The sequence below is a fragment of the Monodelphis domestica genome, chromosome 1 (genome assembly GCF_027887165.1).
Source record: "Monodelphis domestica isolate mMonDom1 chromosome 1, mMonDom1.pri, whole genome shotgun sequence".
Classification (NCBI taxonomy): Eukaryota; Metazoa; Chordata; class Mammalia; order Didelphimorphia; family Didelphidae; genus Monodelphis; species Monodelphis domestica.
The window spans coordinates 639,727,674-639,751,559 of record NC_077227.1 but is presented as its reverse complement, the minus strand read 5'-3'; the positions used below and the strand labels follow the sequence as shown (position 1 = coordinate 639,751,559).

Below are 23,886 nucleotides of genomic sequence, written 5' to 3'. Positions count from 1 at the left end.
GGAGTCGGGTGCTAAGATAGAGGAAGAATTCTGATGTTCTGGTTCTGCCCCCATATGTAAATCGGTGGTAATACAGCCAAACCGCTCAGCAATCATAAATTCCCATTTTAACCTTTGGCTGGAAGAAACCTTTGAGATTATTATTCAGTTTTCATTTTTACTAATAAGGACTTAGAAACCGAGAATGACTTGTCCAAAGTCATTCGTAGTAAATAGAAGAGCCTGGACTCCAGATTTAGTATCTTTCCCACTCTCATCACTAAATTTTGTCGGCCTATGGCTTTTTTTTTTTTTTGCACTGAGAACAACCTTGATTTTCTGGGATCTTATGCTGAGGGTGAATGGAGCTCTGCTGTAATGTTAGGTAGCAGAGTGGCCTCTCCATGAAATGTCTAACAATGATATCAAAGCGTATTTATTCTAAAGAAGGTCTGGGATAAGGGGTAGGCAATGTAAAGCCTTTAAATAATAGAGGAAACCTTTCTTCCTTGGAAAGAATTTTTTTTTATTCCATGTTTTTATTTGAGTTGATGAAAACCATTTTGAAACGGCTTCTTCTCCCACCTTGAACATACCCAGAAGTGCCTAGTCCTATTCCCAGCATTCCCTCTTCTAACTAACATTTATTAAGCGTCTCCTAGGTGCTGTGCTGAGTCTGGATAGGGGAAAAAATAGGTGAAGTCTCCGCCCCTCTCACTTAATAGAGCCAAGTGGGGCAAACTGAAGCTAGCAGTTTTTAGGTTAGAAAGAACGAAGTTAAGTTACCGGGGACCACTTTACTACTGGACTAGCCCTGTCTAGAAACTTTTTTCCTCATTATTTTAAGGACATTAATGTTCTTCTCTGGGTGACCTCCTCATTATTGGGGTCGATTATTTTCGTTTCTCCTTCGGCACTTCTTTCTCCCAAAACCTCTCGAGGGGGAGTGGTTATGGTTTGTGTGGAGGGGAGGTTCCTCAAAGGTACTAGGAGTGAGGTGGGGCGACCTTGAGGGTTCCGGGTCTCTGAGGTCCAAACCTTCTTCGGGCCACGCCTCCATCTTCCTTTCTGATTGGCCTTACGGCTTTTGGGGGCTGGGCTTTGGACGGGGCGGGCGGGACTCCTATTCCGCCCCCTTCAGACCTGACCGAGCCTAGGAGTTTTCACCATTTCTGCTGTAGGGTCTTGTGGGTGTGCCCTGGCCCTGGAGGACTTTCGCTGTGGAGGAAATTGTAAGCCGGGCTAGCCCGAGTGATCAGAGGGGAGGGAGAGCTAGAGGTGAGGAAGCAGCTGCGGCAGTAGCAGCCGCAGCCGCAGCCGCAGCCGTAACAGCAGCAAGCTCCGAGAGCAGCCTCCGCCTCAGCAGCAGCAACAAGTGCGTGGCGCGCCAGTAGCCGAGTCGGAGCCCCAGCCCGACTCCGAGGCGGCTGCCCGCCCCAGCGAGGAGGAGCCTCGGCCGCCTCTGACGCCCACACTGTCCTCGCTCCGGCCCGGCCCCAACCACGCGCCGTGGGGAGCCTGGCTGGGATGGAGCCCGCAGCTGTGTGGGCTCGCAGGAGACGGCCCCGGGAAGCAGCCCGGGGCTGAGCCCACGGCCAGCCGGCCGGCCCGCCCGCACGGGGAGCCGGAGGAGGAGAAGGAGGAGGAGGGTGGATGCGGCCCCTATCACCACCATCCGTCCCCCATCCTCCCGGCCCGGTGTGAGCAGCCTCTGCTCCTGGACAAGGTAAGCCGACCCGGGCGTCTTCCTCCCTCTTATCTTTCTCCTCCACCTGGGGTTCCTTTCGGGCTGCGTCTCCTTCCCCTTTAGGCTGTCCCTGCCACTTCCTCCCGTGACCTTTTCCTCCTACAGCCCACGCACTCGCTCTTCGGCTTTCACCTTGTCTGTTTCTTGACTCTACCTGAGCTTTAATCCATCTGTGCCTCTCACCCTCCTTGTAAATTTGTTGGCGAGTGTAGTCTTTTGCCCCATTTTTTTCTATCTCCTCGCCTGCTCACCACAAACCGCTGTGTTCCTTCCCGATACCCCCAAAGCTGGGTCAACTGAGGAGAAACTGAACTGACTTTTGCATCCCCCTCCCCCAATCCTCCTCACTGTCAACACGATGGGCCCCAGCCCTCTGGCTGCTCCGTCTAACTCAGCCTTTCGCTCTCCGCTTTTTCTGGGCCTCGTGCCCTAACTTTAATGAGGGGAAGCCGGGAAACGCCCGAGTCCAAGGACCATGTAAGGCGGCGGGGAGGCTGGATTCAGTCTGTAGCATTTAGTGGGGGTGCTATTTCCGAGAGGCTTGTTTTTAAGCTCCTCCCCCAATGCTCTTTTCCTCCTCTCCCCCCATTGCCCCTCTTTCCCTCCTCTCCCCCCACTGCCACATGGCTTCTTTCCCCTCCTGGACCCTCTTTCCCTGTCTTCCCCATGACCCTTCTCTTCTCCCTATCTCGTTGTCTCTTTCCCTCTCCCCCATTGCCGCTTGTCTCTTCACCTTGACTCCTCCCCCTGAACACCCTCACCCCCCATTGCCCCTCATTTCCTCTCAACACATTTCCCCCTTCTACGTGCTGTTTAATCTGTTTTATACTGAGGAGAATCAGCTGGTTTATTAGCTAAAGCATGGCAGCAGCTTTCCTCCATACCCCCCACCCCCCACCTTCTGGCCCCTAAAGGTTTGGTTCCATTAAACTTATTTAAAAGAACCCTTCAGTTTGACCTCTAGAAAAATATTCCATGCTGCTGAAGTTGAATCATTAACTAGGCTGTTAGCCTGAGTGATGGGAATTGAGATCCCACTTGGGTTACTGTAGAGACTGTTATTAGGGCCAAGCATTTAAAACAGTCAATCTCTGACAAACAGAAAAAACCGGAATGGTGAAATGTGCCATCAAGATCATGTTTGTTGTTAGCTCTGAGAATGGGGGAATCACAATGTCTTAAAAGGCTCTTAGCAGGACAGAACATGCTATTTTAACACAAGTAGAAAAAGACATAGAACACCTTCCAGAGGCTTCTAGAAATAAAATACCAATTCATGTTTAATAGCCCTTCACTTTTGTACTGCAGTGCTTTTGTGTGAGTGATTAAGTTTTGCAAAGGCTAAGTTACAAGACCATCCTGGGCTATAAACAGTGCTCAATGTGAGAGCCTAGAATGAATTTTAAAAAAAAATTCTCATTTGGGATAGATTTATGATTATTTTGGCTGTAGAGTAGAGTGAGGGATGGTAAAATAAAGTAGGCTCTCCCATTCTGTCAGTAGTCAGAAGACCTGGGTTGGAATCTGCCTTCTTAGTAGCTGAAAGACATTTTAGACATCATTTAATTTGGACAGGCCTTCCTAAATCCCCCCCCCCCCCCCATCTTTCAAATCTACCCCCACAACTTTCAAGATGTCAGCCTGGTCTCTTAAAGAGGCTCAGGGTCTGGTGACCCCTGGTCTTAGCACAGCCAAAGCCAATGTCCAGACTCAGGGGTATCACAGGAGCTGTGTGAGATCTTCAGATGCTGTTCTCGGGTCTTTCCACAGCTCTTGGTGTTGGTGTCTTTGGGAGGAAAAGGTGATTGGGATCAGTGAGGGATTTTGGATGGCTCAGGAGAGAAATCTCTCTCTGATCAGCCTGTCTCCCTTGGCTTCCTCTAGCAAGAGAGAGAGATCAACTGTCTCCCCCTGGAATCTCCTCTTCCCTCAAGATTCCAAATCTCCACCATCCCCCGCTGTGGATACAAACCATGGCATGTCCTCCAGGCTCTGTCCCTCAAAGTCTCTGGATCATTCCTCTTTCATATTATTTTGGACCATTATTTTCTCTTTCTCCTTCCTTTCTTTGTCATGACCTTATTTAAGTTGTCAAAATCATAAATCCAGTTTTTATGAACACAGACATATACTTATAACATTTTAAAAACTGATTTTTATCTCAGAAGGTAATGGCTCTGGTAATGAAGTAAATGATGGGTTTGTTTGTTGAATCTGGAGAACAGATACAAGCTCAGCACCTATGATCTTGTGAATCTTCTATGCTCCTATGCTAATAATTGGGGTTCTGACAGTGACCCTTAGGGAAAGGTAGATAGTTACTATCCTAGCTCATGACAGTATTCTTTTGAAATAGGATTATTTGTGAAACAATTAAGTGTATTCCATTCTGGTTCTCAAGCAAAAATTATTTAAAATGTTAAATCAGATGTGAATTAGCAACATAAACATTTCTTTTCTACTGTGTTTTTTTAAACTTATTTCTTTTGAAATCCAGACCTCATTTTGCAGTATTGTTGGCATGTTTTCTAGATTTTTTTAATACTGAAGGTTTTTCAAAGCTTTAGGCCTGCACTGGCATTTTGGGAAGAAATTCATCTTTTACATGGTTGACATTTAACAGGGAAATAAGAACACATCAAATATCCAATATTAAAAACCTGTAAAAATAAAGAGCCGCTTGAGATTTATTAAAGTTAATCCCAATTTGTATCATATGCCAGCTTTTGTTTTTTTAAATTATTTTCTTAAGTTTTTTTTTTTTTAAGATTCAGGATTTGGTAGAACCTAGTGCAGTGAAATGAGCATTATTTGGAATGAGAGAACCTAGATTCAAATTCTTCCTCTCACTATCCTTAAGAACCTTGGGCATGTCACTTTAATCTTTTTTTCTTATCTGTTAATGAAGAGGCTTATTAAGTAGATGAACTGAAGGATCCCTGTAGGTAGAAACTAAAGATTAACAGAAGTTCCTGGAATTGCTAGGTTCAAAGAAGTCAGTTAACCACCTGAGATCCTCAGTTCTGGGAGAGGCTATAAGCATGAACCCAACTCTATGATAGGAGTTTTATTGTATGTTTTAATTGCCTTGATTAAATATTCTAGAATAAAATACAGTATGTCATTTTTTAAAAAGGGGTACTTTCCAACTCTGATCTTAGGATGCCTGGGGAAACATTTAAGGCAACACATTTTGTTGCCAAAGTTGTTTGATAATGCAGTCTTCTGAGTCCTAAATTGGGTTATGGTTTTTCACTTATTTTCATGTCAAAAGAAGCATTTTTCATGTTTACTTTCATCAGTTTTTCCACATTCTGTCTTTTAATTTTTTATTCTTTGTTCATGTTTTTTAAAAAATTAAGATATGTGTTAGGGAAAGGTAGATTGTGGTTAAAGTATATCTTGAAATTTATAGGAAGCTGCAAAAGTATAGTGGATGATGGGTCTGGCTTTGAAGTCTCAACTGCTTGAATTCAAATTGTCTCTGATAACACTTACTAGCCCAATGACCTAATCAAATCAATCACTCAGATCCCTCCCCATCCCCAGCTACTTTACTGAATTACAGATCATTGACCTCCAGGAAGGCATTCCCTGAATTGAGGAAAGCCCAGGTATAAACAAAAAGCCAAAACAAAAAATCCCAACTTATTAAGATCTCTGAGCTTCCTTTTAATTTCCTTCCATTTTTCTACATGTGAATTGTTTGGTTGGGTTACATGAGAATAGCAGACCAGAAAAATATTTTTTAAGCACTTGCCTTTGCATTATGCATTGTTTATAAAGACTCCTAAGTGGTTCTCACTAGAAATATTCCATAGATTGTGTAGACTTTTTCAGCTTGCATAAGGTCAGAAGAAAAGGTGAGGAGTTCTGTTTCTCATCTTTGTTACTGTGCTTTATTTATAAAAATAAGAATATAAGGACTCAAACAATTTAGAATTGTGGTGCTGGGGTACTACTACTCCAAGGCTTTCTGACCCTGAAATATCTCCTGTGGCTGGTTTCCTTTTGCCCAATGGATACATTACATAACATTTAGCTTCTTGAAGACTTCACTGAAGCTTATTATGTAATACAGTTCCTAAGAGCAATTTTAAACTTCTAAGTGCCAGTATGTTTTAGTGCTGTTTTGTCTGGACTTGTGATAGATATCACTGGTATTGGGAACGGGATGAGGAAAAACCTTATATTCATGCAGATCAACAACCGACCTGTATTAATATCTTGATTTGGTGGAGTGAACATAGAATTTTGAGTTAGGAAGACCTGAGTTTGAATCCTGCCACAGGCACTATTTAAGAAAGTCAACCTCTATGCCTCTTGTTTTCTTATAGGTAAACTGGGGCTAAAAATATAATTGTAACCTCAATCCCTGGGGTCATCTAGTGAATCAACTAAATTAACACTTGTAAAGGATTTTGCAAACCTAAAGCTCTGTAAAAGTGCTAGCAGTTAGGTAGATGGCTCTGTGGAAGAAGACCTGAATTCAAATGGAGGCTTTGGACACTAGCTGATCCTGGGCAAGCCATTTTTTATGAACTGGAGAAAGAAATGGCAAATCACTGTAGTATTAGTGTCAAGAAAGCCCCCAAAGGGATGAGGACAAGTTGGGCACAATTGGAAAAATGACTAGGTGACTATTATTTATTATCTTATTTATTTATTATTTATTATCTTAAAGAATACTTGGGGCATTGAGAGGTTAAATGACTTGCCCAGGATCTTATAGACTATATCTTATCAGTAGCTTTCTTGGTAGGCATACATTTCGGCATGAAATATTCCCTTATCCTGTATGTGTGCTGAAGTCGACTAATTGTTATAATCTATATACAGTAAAATTTTTAAACTAATTTTTTTTAAACCCATACCTTCCATCTTGGAATCAATACTGGGTATTGGTTCCAAGGAAGAAGTGGTAAAGGCTAGGCAATGGGGGTTAAGTGACTTGCCCAGGGTCACACAGTTAGGAAGTGTCTGAGGCCAGATTTGAACTCAGGACCTCCCATCTCTGGGCCTGGCTCTCAATCCACTGAGCCACCTCACTGCCCCCATCTTTCAAATAATTTCAAGGTTCTTTCCCCAATTTTCTTTAGCCTCCTGAATCATGTTTTGAGTTTTTCCAAGGGCTATGTCCAATTCATTGGAATTCCTGAGGTTTTTGTTGGTGTTCCTTGATCCTCTTCTGTTCCACTCGTTCTTTGTTCATTGCCTGGATAGAAGTTGTCCACTGTAACTTTTCTTTTTCTGTTTATTTTTTCCTTCTTTCCCCCCTCCTTATCTGTATTCTTGCTCCTCCTATTTGCTGGATCTGTGGGTTTGGGCTATTCTGTCCTGAAGGGGGGCTTCTTCTCTACTCTGCTGATTAACTAGATTAGGCTGGTAAAGCTGACCTTTGGTATTAATGAGCCCTGTGGCTAAAATCTTCCCCAGCTGCCAGTTGAAACTGAAGGTGAAGGGGTAGGGTGGAGGCTGAAGTGAGTTACCTACCTCTTTTCTACTCCTTTCTGCCAGCTGCCAGGTCAGAGCTCTGAGCTTCCCATGGTGGTACCAAGGTACTCTGTCACAGTTGTAGCCTTCACCCTGGGATCCCAGTCAGCCAGAGGTCTCTGGAGGTCTCTGCATAGTAGGTGATGGGGGTGTGTGTGTTGGAGATTGAACTTCCCTGCCCTCTGAAGGCTTCTTATCTGCACTACTAGACTGACTCAAGCTGATCTGTCGAGCTGTACCTTTTCTGTGTACCTTTTAAGTTGAATGCAGTAGGAGAGTCCCCCTGGCTCTGTCCTGTTGAATTTAGTTTTGTGTTCCCCTCAAGGGTGCTTTGTGTGGCAGGATTTTCACAGAGAACTCATTGCTGTTCCTAAATCTCAACCTTGACTCCGCTTCCTCCAAATAATTTTAAAGCAATTTGTTTTACCTGATACAAGTAATTGTAGGGAATCTCTTTATCCAGGTGTCCCACAAATCGATTCCATGATCTATCTGTCACAATAACTTGAAACTGGATAGAAGCAGGGAGAATATGACAATATATCTAAAAAAACAGTAATAACATGAAACTGAATAAAGGGGTAATAATATTTGAAACCATCATGTCATTTCCTGACTACTTTGATAGTTTGGTATAAATTGATAGTTGGATATAAAATAGAACATTTATTGAAGCAGATGTTGAATCCAGTCTTTTTTTGGTGGGTTAACTATTGTTAGATTCTTAGCAAACTTGTTTCTATAAATTGTAGGAAGGCTAAATCCTAGTCTCTTGAGAAGCAATTACTATTTGAATTGGTGTGCATGCATGTGTGCCTTGAAAAGCAATAATGAATTGATGAAATAATTTCATCACCACATATTTGATGACAAAAATTTGCTAATTTTAAGAGTTGGAAGACTTCTTAAGGGTATGATTATTAGATTAGTACTTTCTGAGCTTACTTTACATGACACATAGATTGCACCTATGCTGAGTTTTAAAAGCCTCCACTACATAGCATCACAATTTCATCTTGCTTCTATTATACTACTGACAGCTCCAGAAAGTTTGAAGCTACTTAATAATGTCTTAGTTCATTTTCTTGTAAACATTTTGCATGAATTTAGCTTTCTGCTTATGGGGAAATAATGAAGAAAACTATTTTGTTCAAGAATGTTGCAACTACATTTTGGGGCACATTTCACCTTTGAAAGCTTTTTAAAAAATTAAATGACTTCTCATTTGAATTAAATATTAAATTATGCATTGCTATTTGATTTAATATATGTGCTTATACAAAGATTCGAACCATCATTATCAGTTCAGTGCTCTTTGGTTAGAGGTAAATTTCTTACTAAGGATATTTTTAAAAGTTTCTTTTTCCTCCTTATGCTTCAGTATTTTGATTTCTTATGCATGAGTATTCTGTCCATTGAATAAAGCCCTTATGAGTTAGTCTAACTCTTAACCCCCAAACTCATTACTTGGAGGCCAGACATCTGGTGATGAGCTTCTTCAAGCTTTTAACTAGATTGACTGACACTTGCCTAACAGACATGCAGTTTGTAGCAAGGCGTGATAGAGCCTTCTGTAATTTCTGCTTCCCAAGTAACCCAGGGCTACCTTCAAGTTATATAAGGCATTAGACAAGGTGGCTTGTGATTGTGGTGGAATTCTACTGTCCCATAAGAAATGGCAAAAAGGTTAATTTTGAAACATGGAAGGACCTGTGTGAAATTTTGAAGCCTGAAATGAGCAGAACCAAGACAGTATTATATACAGCAACCGAAATATTGTTTGAAGAATGATTTGTGTCTACATGTTCCAGAGAAAGAAGTAATAAAAACAAGCAAGACAGGTTTATATGTGCATATCTTTTTGTCAAATGATATCTTCTCTAATAGGGGAAAAGGGAAGGAGGGAGGGAATAAAAAGTTAGAACTTTAGTGAAGAATTTCTTAGAGTATTACTAAAAGGACAATTTTTCATTTCTCTAAAACCTAACTCATTCACCTTTTTTCTAGATCTTATTATCCTAATACTAATTATGGTAACTAGAAGTTTATTTGTATACTTGAAAAAGTCAGTCAATCCAGCAACTATATGTATGTAATTTCTGTGTGCCAGGCACTGAGAGGTGCTTAGGGATACTAGCACAAAAAAGGAGACATTCTCTTATTTCAAAAAAGATTAGAAACAACAAATAACCAAGAAAATATGAGTCAGGCTTTTTAAGGAATGAGGAACTATTCACTATTAGGGATGAGGAAAGATATTTAGGAGATAGTACTTAAACTGAACTTTGAATGAGTCTGGGTAGATACACATGTGGGAGATGGAATATAGTATGAGGGCTTAGTTTGGCAGCTAGAACCTAATATGTCAGGGAGAACAATTTTGAAATGTCTGGGGAGTTCCATTGTGAAGGGATTTTAATGCAAAAGAGTCCTGGGGTAGTAGGGAGCTGCTTGAATTTTTTGAGTAGAGGAATGACATGGTTAGATCAATATTTAAGGACTATCACTGTGGAGTTATGGTTTGGAGAAAGGAAAGGGAAACTGTTAGTAGTTTGGTATAGTTTAAGGGAGTGGTTATGAGATCTGAACTTGGAATGGAGAGAAGCAGGGGGGTGGGTACAAGACTGCAACTGATGGGTTGTGAGGGATGAGAGAATAAGGCATTGAGGATGATTTAGATGATCCATTGTAACCAGAAAGGTGGGTGGTGCCTTTGAGAGAAATAGGGATTTGGGGGTGGGGGATGAATTTTATTTTGGACGTGTTGAAGTGGCAGTGCCCATGAGGATATTAAGGAAGAAATATTAAATAAACAATTGGTGATCAGGGACTGGAGCTGAGGGCTGAATAGTTTATATCTGAGAATCATCTACAGAGATTAAAATTGAACTCAGATGAGATGATGAATTGTTGGATATTTCCAAGAAAAATGAACTAATAGAACATCAAGAAATAGAAGAGAGGAGGGAGGATCAGCAACTTCCTACTATCCCAGGACTTTGTTTGAGGGACATTGAGTGATAGATGATCCAGATAGGGAGGAAAGGAGTAAGAAGAGAACCTGGAGAGAGTAATGTGGGAAACCCAGGAAGCCGAGACTACCTAGGAAAAGAGGATAGTTGAAGACTGTTGATGTTTTAGAAGTCCAAAAGGATGAGGAAAGAGAAGAGAATGAGAAGATGTATTATAAATACATCACCTGGTACCCTGACAAATGAATTCTAGAAAAGCCCTGGATTCTGGAAGATCAGTGAGGGTTCTTAAGAGTCTTAGAAACAATATGGTTTTGTTCTTTAAAAACAACTTATCAAGGAAGTATAAAGTATAAAGGCCAGAATAGTGGCCAAGGAAGAATTTGGAAAGGGCCTGAGAGATGATCTAGTAGAATCTCTTTATTTACATATGAGGTACCTGAAGCCCTTCCTCAGAGACCATCTCATTTCCCCAAAGTCCCATAGGTAATAGGCTGCAGTGCCAATTCTTTACTTCCAAATCTCATCTTTCCATCCTAATTCTGGATTTGTTACTAACTTTATTATGTCATTGAGAAATTCACTTAAAATCGTGGGCCTCAGTTTCCTCATCTGTAATATAAATGGGTTGGATTAAATGATCTCTGGTACCTTCCAAGTTTGAATTTTGTAGATTTCCTTGGACAGTCTTGATAAGCACTTGATAAGTTCTCATTCAGTTTTTTGAAAAGGGACATCCAGAAGCCATTATCTTGAAATGGATGCATTCAGAGGTTTAGTGGACAAGCACTTATTAACCCATCACTGCATTATACTACACTCTGGGGATATAATAAAAGGAAAAAAAAACCAGGCCAACACTTTAAGGAATTCACATTGTACTGGAGGAGTCAACATACAACTATGTATAAGCAGGATATAAAAAAATATAAATTGGAGAGAATCTTTTTTAGAGAGAAGGAACTAGTTTTGAGGAAAGTTATTATTGGAAAAGGTTTTTGGCAAAATATTGAACTTTGGGTGAATCAGGGAAGCCAGGAGTCAGAAATGAATAGGGAGTCCATTCTGGGCATGAAGGCAGTAGGTGCAAATGCATTTAGTAGGGAATAGTTGGAGAGCCAAATACAGCATCCTAGTATCAGAATCCGTGGAGGGAGGGTGTAAAGAGGGTTGGAAAGGTTCTGTAACATAGCAACTCATCTGGCCTGTGTGCTCTGTATGGTGGCCTTGATTAAGTTGTTGTGGCTGTAGCTTTAGCCAAACTGCCGTGGTTTAATCTGACTATAGCAGTGACAGAATTCATTCAGGTGCTTTAAATTGTGATAAGGATGAAGGAGGTAGAGCTAGAGAGCCCTAGTCATGTTGTTTTTCCAGTCTCTGTTTTGAAAATCTTTCTGGATCTCTGGCTGGGCTGCAGCCTCTCTCCATTTTCTGAAGTACCTCTTGGCAGTTTTCTTTCTTCCCATTCCTGTTGACATCTTTCTTCCTTCACTAGAATTCCTCATCCCAGCCAGTAGTGCAGTTCTTTTTAATTGTCATCCTGGGCTTTTCTTCCCAGTATTTTCCTTTCTTAATCCCTTTAACCTTCAGAAGAGCAGAAAGGGCTAGGCAATTGATCTTAAGTGACTTGCCCAGGATCACATAGCTAAGATATCTGAGGTCAGATTTGAACCCAAGGCCTCCATCTCTATGCCTGGTTTTAAAACTACTGAGTCACCTACCTGCCCCTGGACTTCCTTCTTATGAGTCATTCATGCATTTTCATGTCCATATATAGTTGATAATTTTGTTCCTTTTCATTCTTGCCCTAAATTTGATAGGTTTAAACACTGGGGTTCCTTTAAAAAGTCTGGCTCATCACTGATAACTACAGTTATATTCTTTAGCATTTTAATTTTCAGTGTGATTAGGATCCAACGCTAGGCATGTTCAATTAAGACTATCAGTAAGCTGAAATTTTTTTTATTAAAGTACAATAAATTAGAAAATTTCTAAGCAGTTTGCTGAATTATTAAAATATAGAACCCATTGAAATATCAGTGGGGTCAACATACATATTTAATACTATTTTTAAGTTCTGGTATTCATATTTTTTCTACATTGAGTATTTACTGTCATGTGCACTGATTTATATGATTCTGGGGCATAGAAGACTTTATTAATGGTTTTGTTTTTGTACCACCTTTATTTCCAAATATTTTCCTTTGCCTTCCTCTACCCAGAGAACCCTCCCTTGGAACAAAGAAGGAAAAAAAGGAGGAAAAAGCATATTAAAACTAATCTACATATCAACCGAATGTTGGCAGGGAATGAATGTATAGTCTTCCAGGTTTCTCCACTAAATGGAGATATATTCTCTTCATGTCAAGCTTTGTCATTATATATTCAGCATTTGTTTTTGCTTTATTATCATTCTTTCCATTTAAAGTTAGGTTATTGTGGTGTACTAGCTGTGTGACCCTGGGCAAGTCACTTAACCCTGATTGCCTCAATTTCCTCATCTCTAAAACAAGAAGGAAAATGGCAAACCACTCCAGTATCTTTGCCAAGAAAACCTCAAATAGGTTATAAGAAGAGTTGGGATAGGACTGAAAAGTGACTGAACAGAGATATTGTATATTCATTTTGTTTACTTAATTTTGCATCAAGTTTTATGTTTTCCCATACTTTTTAGCTCCATTTTTGTAATTTCTTAGGGCAAAGTAATTATATTCATGTACCACAATTTGTTTAGTCATAAGTGCTGCTGTGAAAATTTTGGTATATCCCTTCTTTTTTTCTCTTTGATCTTCTTGGAATATATTGCCTACTGTGATAAAGGATGGGAAGATTTGCAACAACTTGCAAACCTTTCCATCCTTTATCACACTACCAGCATGATTTCTGAATCAAAGGGAATGGACATTTTATCCTTTACTATTGCATGTTTCCAAATTAGCATGTTATAGTTTTTTTTTTTTTTAACACCAGGTCACTTCCTGCTAACCTGGCTATATTGATTTAGCTTTCTGGTCACCCAAATGAATAAAAAGAATTACTTTGCCCTAACACAGAAGGAAAAAAAAATATTCAACAAGCATACAGTAACATGTAGCATCAGCTTTGGTAGGCTTGGGTCTACTCTTCTCCTTTTGGAAACATCTAGTCTGAACTTCAGGTATTTGCTTGGTTTCAGGCATCCACTAAGTTTTAGAGGCCTGGATTCCACCTGGTTGAGACTTTTTTTTATTCCTTTACAGGACGAGGGGCCAGCCAATCAGGTCCCAAAGTACTAAGAGTGGGTCTAACATGTATGGAGAAAGTGAAACTCTTTTTGTTAAAGTCTCCATTTCATTCCTCCACTGTTCAGTGAGCTAATACTGTTCAGAGTCAGGCTTGCCTTAACAGCTACTTAATGGGATTTAATTCTTTTTAAACAACCAGCATGTGCTAGATGGGACATAAAAAAAGTTAAAATAAGAGAAATTATACATTTCTTGTTGAACTTCTTTGTTTTTTTTTCTGAATTTGGACATTTTTAGCTAAAATTCTCCCGTGTGGTTAAAAATCTTTGTAGAATTCACAAATCTAGAATTACAAAATTGAAAATAAGAGACATTCCTATTTGTGAAATTTACCTTATCTGTGTTTGATTTTGAATATTAAAACAACTTTGAAATTTTAAACTCAGTTGTAATTTCTATGTTGGTCATAAAATCAAGCAGTAGGTACTGATTAATTTGTAAGAGTTAAAATTTGAGAGAAGCCAAATTTTTATTTTATTCAATTAAACAAATATTTGTTTAGGGCTTACCAAGTACCAAGCACTGGTTATAGGAGGAAGAGGAAAGATAAAGACAGAAATACTTTCCATTCTCAAAAGGGCTTACTGGTGCTTAATTTTACTGAGTGAAATATCAATATTGTCTTTGATTTTCCATATTTGACCACCAAAATTTTTCTTAATCATTAAAATAATTTATATTTTATAGATAGATAAATTTAGAACTGGTTGAACAATTCCAAAGAGTAGCAGTCATTACTCGTTTGTTAACAACTTGGAGAAAAATCTCATGGAGTATTTTAAGGCTTTATTTTTTAAAATTTTTATTTAATTAGATGATTTAGAATATTTTTCCATGATTACAAGACTCACATCCCCCCCCCCCCCCATATCTAATGCACAATTCCACTAGGTTTAACATGTGTCATTGATCAAGACCCATTCCATATTATTAGTATTTGCACCAGGGTGATCGTTTAAGAGTCCACTTTCCCAGTTATAGCTCCATCAACCCATGTGATCAAGCAGTTGTTTTTCCTTTGCCACAGTTTTTCCTCTGGATGTCCCTCAGATCACTGTTCTGGATCACTGCATTGCTGCTAGTCGAGAAGTCAATTACATTCGATTGTGCTACAGTGTATCAGTCTCTGTGTACAGTATTCTCCTGGTTCTGCTCCTTTCACTCTGCATCAGTTCCTGGAGGTCGTTCCAGTTCCCATGGAATTCCTCCACTTTATTATTCTTAAGGCTTTATTCTTGCTTCTATCCTAGACTACATTTTTATCCATGACCAATGGGAGGGGAGATGTAGAGGATATGTGGGTAACACAGGGCTGGGAGAATAACTTCTCTGCTACTCAGTGAGCTTCTATTAAAGGCTTACAGTCTAATTAGACAGCATGCAGACAACTATGTACCAAGAGGATAAATTTGGGGTAGTCACAGAGGGAAGGCATATAGATTGAGGACTGGGAAAGACTTCTTGCCGAAGATGGGACTTCAGTTGAGACTTGAAGGTTGCTAAGGAAGGCAGAATTTGGAGATGAGGATGGAGAGGCTTCCAGGCGAAAATGCCTATGGCCAGCGTATTGGAGCATGTCATTTGGCAAGGAGGTCAATATCATGAATACACTGTTACAGGTACAGATGAATGTCCCCATGAAATTTTTCCCCCATAAGACAGCATTACTAATACCGGATAACTATTTCAAATAATTTTCAATGCAGCAGAAGGTTATGATACCTTAAAGAGTTTGTAATGTTATTTGAAGCCTATCTGATTAACTATGACTTGTTCATAATATTGAACTTGTAATTTACAACCTTTTTAAAATGCCCTGAACACATAATATGATTACAATAATTTATCATATAAATACAAGAACCCTTTTGAGGGAAATAAAAAGGTTAGGTGGTGGTGTGGAATAGAACATTGGATTTTATAATTTAGAAGACCTGAGTTCAAATCTTGAATTAGGTACCAGCAATTCCAGGCAAATTTCTTTGTCTTGATTTCCATGTATGTGAAATAATAAAAATCACCATACCTAGCAAAATTGTTAGATTCAAATGATATATATGCATGAAGTGCTTTGCAATCCTAAAAAGATTATAATTAATCAATTCTATATTTCATATTCTAAAGCAGTGGTTCTTAATTTTTTACCATTAGGATTCCCTTTAAAACTTGAGGACCACAAAGAGCTTTTGCTGATGTAGATTACATATATAAAACTTTCTATATTTAATATTTTTGTTTTGACTTAAATTTTATTTTTAATTTTTAATTTAAATATATTTGATATATATAATATATAAATGATAATATAATACATTTAAAATACCTCAGTATTATTATGAAAAAGTTTTGAATTCATGGACTCTGGTCTGTGGATTACATTTTGAGAACCAGTATTCTAGACAATAGACATTCCTTGTTTTTCTTGTATGAATTGTTAAGCTCATTGCTTTTTTTCAAAAAAATTTTTTTTAATTGACAATTTGTTTTTATATCACTTGTTTCTGAATACCCATTCTCTCTCCTTTCCATTCCTTTCCTTTCCCAGTGATCCTGAAAAGATGTGCAAGTCTTGAAAACTTGTCCATCTTCTGCAAAAGAGTGGGAATTAGCCTCGTTTTTCAGATGAAAAAACTGAGTTTGAGAGTGGTTAGGTGATTTATTCAAGGTTATTCAACTATTAAGCATATGAGACAGCATTTGGACTTGGATCTTCCTGAGACCCCCCACAATAGCATACTGCCATGAAGTTTATCTATGAGGTTTGAAGACTGGGGATTACCTAGAGACTGACATGAGTCAATCAGGGCCAGCCCCCAGAACATCCTCTTTTTTATTTGGGGGAAAAAAAGAAAAACAAAACTCCTTACAATAAACATGCACAGTCAAGTAAAACAGATTTCCTTCTTGGCTAGATCCAAAAATATATAACATTTTGCATCTTAGCTTCTTGAGTCCGTTACCAGTATGGTTTATCTCTGGGCTTCTGGAATCATGCTTGGCCATTTCATTGATCAAAGCTATATGTCCTTCAGTGTCATTCAGTTCAGTTCATAAGAGCCTTCAATAGGTTTCTTCGAAATCATCCTTTTCAGCATTTCTTAAGGTACAGTAATATTCTATCACATTCACATTTACCACGATTTCTTCAGCCGTCCTTTAATGACCACCTCTTTTCCAATTCTTTGCAACTATAAAAAGAACAGCTATAAATATTCTTGTACCAGAACAAGAAATGGTACATATTTCTAGATCTGGCCAAGAAAGAAATCTTTGATTTCTTTGGAGTGTAGGCTTATTGATAGTGTTTCTGGAAGTTTAATGACTTTTTGAGATATCATAGATTTAGAATTCTAACCACAGAAATCATCTTCATGACCATAGGAGTGAAGTGAGCCCCAATTAACAGGAGTTATTAAAAGCTTATTATTTCCCAGGTCAGGTACTAAATAAAGCCCGTTGAATTATTTGAAATATTAGTGTGCATAATACGGTTAATTAAAATGTAGCATTTCATTTACATATGAATCATAGGGGTCTTTTGCAGCCTGTTAGCTAGTCCCTCTTTGAATATAGAAATGGGGAAATGAAAAATTGAATATTTTTGCTCTGGATTAACAGCTTGTGGAAAACATTTTGATGGAGGTATCTTTAACACTGAGTAAAATGAAGTTATATATATTTAAACTTCATTATTCATGCTGTTTTTTCTCTTTACTACTGATAATATTCAACCCCTTAGTCATACAAACATAATTCAATGGTCTGAAAACAGAACTTTTTAAATTTTTTTCAAAGTTTACTTATTTTTAAGTATTTTTCCACGGTTATATGATTTCATGTTCTTTTCCTCTCCTTTTTCCTTTCCCCTCTTGGAGTCAACAAGCAATTCCACAGGATTATACATGTATTGTCCCTCATTACCTATTTCCATATTAATCTAATCACTTTTGTGATAGAATAATCTTTTAAACACCAAAACCCTATAACCTACCTACATACATATACAAGTGATGAATCATATATTTTCTGTAGCTATTCTACTCCCACAGTTCTTTCTCTTGATGCATTCTTTCTCATTAGTCCCTCAGAATTGTCCTGGATCACTGCATTGCTACTAGTAGGAAAGTCAATTACATTTGATTATTCCACAATGTTTCACTTTCTGGTGTATGATGTGATGTTCTGGTTCTGCTCATTTCCCTCTGCATCAGTTCATGCAAGTCTTTCCAGTTCATATAGAAATCAAGCAGTTTTATCATCCCTTTCAGCACAATAGTATTTCATCACCATCATATACCACAATTTGTTCAGCCATCTCTCCCCCCAGTCAAGCGTCATCCTCTCATTTTCCATTTTTTTTTGCCACCTCAAAGAGTGTGGCTATGAATATTTTTGTACAAACATTTTTCATTATCTCTGGTGTACAAACCGAGAAGTGGTTGAAAATAGAACTTTTAAAGGACTCGCTGTAGTATTTTTACAACTTTTCATCAACTTTTTGTTTGCCAATAAATTTGCTATTTATTTACCCAGCACCAGCATGTACAGCAATTTATTTTTTAAACTTCACATTATTTCATTAATATTAGCATCAATGCAGACAATAAAACAAAATCAATGTGTTTCCTTGTATAACATGACAAATTTTTACTCCTGAGTCTGTCAGGATTCTGTTCAGTTAGATGGATTGGGCTGGTGCTCTAGATAGAGTGCTGAATATGGAGTCAGGAAGACCTGAGTTCAAGTGGGATCTCGGATACTCAATACCTATGTGACCCTGGGCATTTAAATCACTTAACCTGTCTGTCTTAGTTTCCCAAACTAAAAATTATTGTATTATTGGTTTATTGGTTTATATTCCTTCCGACTGAATTGCATATTTTGGAATTTGAGTCACACACATCATTTGTTTTCTAATGTTACACCTGTTGACTATGAGCTCCTTGATCAGTATCTGTTTTGACTCACTACATTGAGCAACTCCTTGTCTTTTGTTGAGTACCTCTAAAGAACTCTTGGTTTGTATCTAATTGTAACATTAGAAAATTGATGCGGGATAAAAATACTCACTTGTCTCCGAGCTGCTTGTTAGTGAAAGGGGATGTTGATAGCAGGACTGGTAGACACAGTTCAGGAAGGACTGCACTGAATTTTTTTTTTCTAAAAATAGCTGTCAGTCCTTGAGAAAGTCACCTATTTAGTATTCTGCACAGACAGGGAAGCGGATGTCTCCTATATCATATACCTCTACAATAAAATAGTATCTTCCTCCTTGTGGACACTCTTCAGTTCTTGTCTTTCATCTCAGGTTTTCAGACCTTTTAAGAGCTGCTGAAGAAATGTGTAAAAAGTTCGCTTGAAGCTAAGTTTTTTACTAAAAAGGGGCTGTACTTCTTGGTTCAGATGGAAAAAGATTTGGGGATGAGGGATCCACCTCTTTAGTCACAATTTCTCATCACTTAAATTCCAAAGTCTAAATGATTTTTCTTTTTCTGTCGCTGATTAATTAAGAGTATAAAAAAACAGCAAGTCGTACTTGACCTTTGGCTAGTTGACTGGTAGCTATTTTAGAGAAGAATGAGGCTACATGTCAGGAGAGGCGTGTGAGGTCATATCTTGACCTTATCTCTTAGGAGCTTCATGACCATGGGAAATGTAACCTTGCTGAGCCTCAATTTTCTCATCTGTAAAAATGGAGCTAATAATCATTTGTAATGCCTACCTCACAGGGTAGTTATAAAGATTAGATGAAGTAATGACTTAAGGTACAAGGTAAATGCTTCATAAACCTTAAAATGCTAAATATCAAGTTATTACTCTTACCTCCAGGAAGATTTTTGGATTACTCTGTCAGTGACCATTCACTTCCTACTGGTACCATCTAATTACTGGAGTGGTGCTTGCAAAATGATGACACCAACTTATAGTATTTATCAAAATTAAGCATTCCATTTCATGTTGTTGGGTTTTTCACTGGGTTCACCTTGAAAGTTTATGCTTACCCTTGTGAGGCTTGGCTTTGCATAAGATATTTTTGGAGCTCCTCTTTTGGAATTCAACTCAGCAAACATTAATTTATGGTGGCTGGGGATATAAAGATAAAAAAACCTGTCCTGGCCTTAAGGGCAAGCTTGTTATATTCAGGCGGTGGGAAGTTTGTATAAAATAATACAAAACAATTCAAGATTGAAATAGTGCTAATAACTAGGGATATCAGGAAGACTACTGAAAACTACTCATAGAGGAGTCTATAAGCAGAGATGAGAGAATGCATTCAAATTATGGGGGGGATATGGAGACAACTCGTTCAAAAGTCAAGGAAGGGAAATATGGATTTTGGGAATATGTATGGGAGTGTGGAGTAGAAATTGAGGGGACCGTGCAAATGTCAAAAGTTCATCCTCTTTTACCACTCATTAAAAATATGTTACCTGGGAAATAGTCATTTAAAATATAATGCTTTATTGATAGAGAGATATGGGGGAATGGGGAATGAGGGAGGGGCACTGTTTCAAGTCTTAGACCCAAGACAGATGCCCCCAAGGGATTACAAGACCCAAGACAAATGACAGAAAAATCACTTATAGTAGAATCCTGATTGTAATCAAGTCTCCCAGAAGAGATTATTAACATTTTTACAATGGTTGGAGACAGAATGTTGAAAAGCTTTACATTGAACACATTAGCTAAGTAACATCTTCAAGAAAATGGAGAATAGCTTCACAATGGAAACATCTAAGATGGAGACCCATACAAAGAGGGGAGTAGTTCAGGACTGGATTATCTAGGAGGGGCTGATGAAGATCAGTCAAGCCATTGGATTTGTCCTCCTTGTTAGAAGATTGAATAATCCAAATTCAAAAATACAGGGGTCTTTTAAAACAAAAGGGCACTCAAGATTGGTACTTAAGATCTCATCAAGACCATCTGCCTAAGACTACTGCTTAGGGCAATTCCCAGACAGACCCAGCTGTAAAGCTTTTGTAAGCATATTGGGGCTTGGGGCTTGGGGGGTGGGGGGGAGGGGAAGGAACAGACATCAGCTTTTAGATATTAAACTGTTAATAAGGAGAATAACACACTTAATTTCTCACTCCACATGGGGAACAGTGGATGTTGCCATAGTCAAAAAAAAGTACAGAGAGCTTAAAAGCACATGATTCATGTATGACCCAAGCCAAGGACAAGGGAGGAAAGATCTTTCCTCCTTTAGAGAAAAAAGTAGAGAAAGAAAGAAGTGTTTTATTATGGCATGGCCTATAATATAGAGCTAATCAGTATGTAGGTAGAAAAATCATTTCCAGGAAGTGAAATCAGAATTGAAGAAGGAACCTCAAAATGGTCTACCTAGAGTGATTCTCTTTCTTTTTGAGATTCAATCCCCTTTGTAAGTTTGTTTTCTATTTTCTAGTTGCCTTCTAAAATGTTGTATGGAATATATTTATTTTTGCAAATTAATTCAAGGAGAACTGACATTTTGCCTTAGTGACTTTGAGATAATTAGTCACATCCTTTGTATTTCAAAACTAGAAACTTCTGGACTATTGGAAATATTGGTAGAAAGATCTGGAGCTTGGGAAGGAAGTAATGGATTAGTCATTCACAAATTTGATGATCCTTTACCTTTGATGTGCAAGTAGAGACACATCCTAAGACAAGAAATTGATCCTACAGGCACTGCCCCCTTGAGTGTTTCCCGGCAAATTAAGGGACTATGATTGGTTCCTGAATATGATATGGGAGGGCTAATGGGTGGAGAAAATGGTTTATAAAGGCATGACCAGAGATCTGAATAGACATTCTTGCTTTGGTGACACTTGCTGGAGAAGACGCTACTGTGCTGAAGTGGACTTCTGACTGGAGATCTGAAGGAGCCTTGTGTGTGGTGAGCCTCATTCCATTATAACCGGTATTTAGCTAAACTGCTCTCTACCTCTTTCCAACATTTCCCTCTCTTTACCATCACTACTTTGATATGATAAAGCTACTAATAGCCTCGTAATTTAATTTTAATTGTTACACATTGTTCAGAGTTCTGAAGTCTTTAAAATTTTCATTTAGTGTTGTGGTCATTGTATAATTTTCCTTCTCAAGTGAAGTCTGCATTGGCTCTTTCGAGTCTTCCTGATTTCTCTGAATCGATCCTTTTCATCATTTCTTGTAGTGCAGTGGTAATCCATCACATTTATATATCATAATAATTTGAGCCATTTCTCAATTTCGGGGCAAACGACTTTACTTCCACTTTTGTTTTTTAAAATTGCGTCCAACTCATGTGATCCCATTTGGAGGGGTTTTTTGGTTTGTTTTTTATTTTTTTGGGAAAGATATTAGAATAGTTGCCATTTCCTTCAGCTCACTTTATGGATGAGGGAAATTGAGGCAAACAAGGTTAAGGGACTTGCCCAGGGTCACACACACACCTAGTGTGTGTAGGGCTGGATTTGGTAGTTGAGTCTTGACTTCCAGGACTAGCTACTGCTCTACCTAACTGAAACTTGTATACTCAGCTATTCTATACTCATCTTTCCATCTCTTTCTCCCTGACCAGACCAAGTGATCTTTAGCTTGATGCAAGGGCCTGTATTGAATATATCTTTGTATCCCTAAAACTGTGTTTGGCACAATCTCTATAGGTACGAACTTAATACATAATGAATGACAGCTCTTGTCTGTCCTATGATACCTTCTCCTATCTTCTATTGAAATCCTAAGCCAGTTTTAAAAGACTAAATTCAAATGACATTTCTAACATAAAGTTTTCCCCAACCCTACTCCAGCCTTCTCCACCTTTTGAGCTATACATGACACTTGGTCTGGTACCTCTCTTCTCCATTAATCTTGTTCTTATTTTGTATTTCAGTTTGTGACCAGATCTTACTTGATCTTTGCATCTCCATAAAGCTTAGTGCAGTGCTTTGCACAAAATGTTTGCTAAAGTTGAGTCCTGGGAAAGTTATCCTTGAGGTGAAGGTTGAAGTTTCAGTGATAGTGGCAAACAAATTTTAGAGTGAATGCCTGGGAGATGCAGTGCAGAAGAAGATGAACCTTGAGTTCTTTTGGGGTTTTGCAAGGACCTGAACTCTTCCAAATAAGGAAGTCATGGTCATGGGCTAGTGGAAGTTGTGGGTAGGACGAGAAAGGAATCATGCCAGATTGTGCACTTCAGGGAAATCAGGAGATTCAATGGTGTTGGAAGCATAAGAGTGACTGGTAGGAAATGATAATTTTTTTTTCAATGTCAAGGAACTGCTTTACTTTATATTTGCTACTTAGCCCAATTACCCTAGGTATAGGTGTGATAAACTACTTCCTTGCATACTCAGGCTACGCAGTGGACTCTTTTCTCAGTTTTCCTCCTCTTTGAACTTAATGAAGTAGACCAAATTCTCCCTTTAGTTTCTGGGTCACTGCTTTCCCCTGGTCTTCCTACCTATCTATTTATCACTTTTCTTCTGCCTCCTTTGCCTTTTCTCCCACAAAGCCTCAGTGTAGGCAACCTCTTGTCCTCAGTCCTGGTTTAGACTCTCCTTTGGTGATTGCATTTATTTCTAGTGGATTCAATTATAACTATAACCTCATAACCTCAAATCTTTTCATTGTCCCAATATTTATTTTGCCCTGATAACCCCTCATCTGCCTACTAACATTTCTACATGGATTTTTCAGTTGTACATACATCTTTGTACTTATCACATCGGGTACATGCCATGCTCTCCCTAGGTAGAATGTAAGCTTGAGTATTGCCTAGTATACAGTGTCTTACACAAATAACAGGCACTTAATAAATATTTGAATTGTCCTTAATCATTTTCTGTCCTATCTCATTTTGTCAGTTTTGATTTATACTTGGTACCTTGGAGATATGGTCCTGGGTATGGAGATAACTCAATATTCTGAGAAGTATAAGTTATGGGGAATTAAGGAAAAAGGTGAAAGGAAGCTAAGAAAGCTAAAGAATTGAAGAGGAGAAAGGAAATCTTCACCTGATGGTATTGTCCATAAAACTATTTAGCACTAGTTCAAGGGCTTTTGTCATGGAGTTTTTTGAACTTTTAAAAATATCTGTTTCAATATAATTGGTTTCCTTGGTAACCCTCTGTATTTAATTTTATTCAGTTAAAAATGTTAGTCTGAGAAGAGATCCATGACTCAAAATGTTGACCCCTATCCTAGTGACTGCCCTATGAAAAAAGGATGCAAAAATTTAGAAATTAGTTTTGAGTCCAATTCTAAGATTTTGTGAGATCAGAAGGATCTCTAGGAGAAAGAGAATCTACCTTTTTTCCTTCTGTACTTTGGTAATCCCCACAACCCCAATGAGTTAAAGAAGCAGTTTTAACTTCAAACAAAAGCCACAGCCTAGAGCCTTTTCTCAAACCAATGTGTCCTTTCCTCCACCTGACTTTTC

At 38.5% G+C, this 23,886-nt stretch overlaps 1 protein-coding gene across 1 annotated transcript in view; it reads left to right on the top strand.

Annotated features, from left to right (window-relative positions):
- The first annotated feature begins 1,567 nt into the window (after nucleotides 1-1,567).
- B3GNT2 (UDP-GlcNAc:betaGal beta-1,3-N-acetylglucosaminyltransferase 2) overlaps nucleotides 1,568-23,886 on the top strand; it is a 32,970-nt gene continuing 10,651 nt past the window's right edge. Inside the window, exon 1 of the mRNA XM_007476777.3 lies at nucleotides 1,568-1,705. The gene's annotated coding sequence lies outside the window, so the exon portion shown is untranslated. The remainder of the gene's footprint in view (nucleotides 1,706-23,886) is intronic.